The sequence below is a fragment of the Taudactylus pleione genome, unplaced genomic scaffold, assembly GCF_031769625.1.
Source record: "Taudactylus pleione unplaced genomic scaffold, aTauple2 ptg000061l, whole genome shotgun sequence".
Lineage (NCBI taxonomy): Eukaryota > Metazoa > Chordata > Amphibia > Anura > Myobatrachidae > Taudactylus > Taudactylus pleione.
This window is the reverse complement of record NW_028284463.1, coordinates 19,927,649-19,929,637: the sequence shown is the minus strand read 5'-3', so window position 1 is coordinate 19,929,637 and position 1,989 is coordinate 19,927,649. Positions and strand designations below refer to the sequence as shown.

At 46.1% G+C, this 1,989-nt stretch overlaps 1 non-coding gene across 1 annotated transcript; it reads left to right on the top strand.

Moving 5' to 3' along the window:
• The first annotated feature begins 542 nt into the window (after window positions 1-542).
• Window positions 543-615, top strand: TRNAV-UAC (transfer RNA valine (anticodon UAC)). The gene has a single exon. It is a non-coding gene; the product is annotated as a tRNA-Val (tRNA).
• The last annotated feature ends 1,374 nt before the right edge of the window (window positions 616-1,989 follow it).

The window sequence follows — 1,989 nt, the reverse complement described above, 5'->3', positions numbered from 1 at the left end:
TAATATTCTGCAAATCCCCCAAAATTAAAGTCTTTGGAGTTTGCCTGCGGGAATCTACGCGATGGTTCCCAGTGCCCTGCTCTTTCCTATGGGAAGGATGCCCGGGTTGTGAAAGGGATCTGATGGGATCCCGCCAGCCTTGTGCTCAGGCGCATGATAAGTATCACTGCTACTTCTGTAACAGTGTTAGTGATCATGGGAATAGCTTCTTGATGGGGGAGGGGTCAGCTGTACCAGCTCCGGGGCAGTACTGAATTGCTCAGGTAATTAATTATCCACTGCCACAGCTTGTGGCGAGTTGGATACTTAATTATCTGGGGGCAATAGGCCCCATACTCTTAAACTCAAGTTCAAATAAATATTTTGTAACTTTAAAAACATGTATGTATAACTTTTTAAAATTTTTCTTTAACAGTCTAAATAAAGCAATGTTACTGACTGAAACATTAAAAACGTTGCGTACTTAGTATTGGTGCTCAATTCTGTGAAGAAGTGATTGCCAAAACGTGGGCTGTGTGACTGTTTGAGGCTCTCAGCTGTCTGGTTTCATAGTGTAGTGGTTATCACGTCTGCTTTACACGCAGAAGGTCCTGGGTTCGATCCCCAGTGAAACCATGTCCTGGGATTTTTTTTTTTTTTAATCATCATTTTGATATTTGCACGGCTGTATGTTTGTCTCTTTGCATAGTTGCCGCCATAATAGGAAGGTAGACCTGGACCCTGCTGAGCTGTTACATTATAGTGGACTGCCCGTTGTAGATGATCTCAGTGCCCTCCAGTTTATATCGTGATGGTTTTATTGAACTTAATTATTATGCAATTTTTATTCGCAGTTTTAATATTCCTCATCGGTAATATTACCCTGTGAAGCCTAGTGAATAAAAAACATAGAGATGATCTCAAGTCGTCTGCTATTGCCTCCAGTATGGCGTGCACGGTAAATAAATGCAAAGGAAGAATCGTGCCCATCTCTGCGTTCGGACTGCCCCTTTATGTACACTTGGTTTCATACCCGTCATCATTATCAGTGTGCATTTGCCCCTGCCATATCCCTGGCGCAAAACATTTGCATAGCCTGCAATTCCGTCAATGCGGCATCTTTAAACTTAGCCTACAAGAGAACGCCATTTTATATCCCAGTTACGCCCCTTCCAGTGGAGATGCGTTCAGTTTGTGTATCACTCTGCGTAACTCGTAGTTCCTTGTGCCTGGTTGCAGAGCATTTGCAGAGCGCAAACACGCAAGATATGTTCCGCAAAAATACTTACAGTACGTGGAACTCTAGCGAGAACTGAATGTGATATGCAGAGTCAGAGGTACTGTACGGTGTAGTCAGTTAGAATTAAAGAAAAAGAAGGGACACTGGGGCCTATATACTAAGCCTTGGGGAGCGATACAGTGGATCGGGATAAATTACCAACCAATCAGCTCCTAACTGTAATTTCACAGGCTGTGTTTGCAAAATTAGGAGCTGATTGGTTGGTACTTTATCTCCGTCCTCTTTATCACGCTCCGAGGCTTAGTACATAGAACATGTCAAGGAGAAAAATTTCCAGCAACATATTTTGATTATCTGCTGGGAGGGTTCCTGGGAATGATAAAAAGTTGGGATCTAGAATTTGGCTGTTGATATAAAATCTTCTCGACAGTGATCATGTCTACATAGGACATTCTGAGCAAGGAAGGAGCGCACTGGAGAGGGGATGCAGTCAGGAGGCCGACGGTCGAAATGCCGACCGCTGGCTCCCCGACTGTCTACTCCCGGCAGGGGTCTAATGACAGGCGTTGAGATCCCGACGCCTGTCATTTTACCTACGCTGGGAGCCCGACGCCCGGCATACCGATCGAAGGTAAGCCGGGCGCCGAGCGTGGACAACCGCGCGGGGGGGTTAGATTAGGTGCTCCCAGGGGGGACTTAGGGTTAGGCACTCCCCCGGGAGGGTTAGGTTTAGGCTAGGGGAAGGGGGGGTTAGGGATAGGCACCCCTGG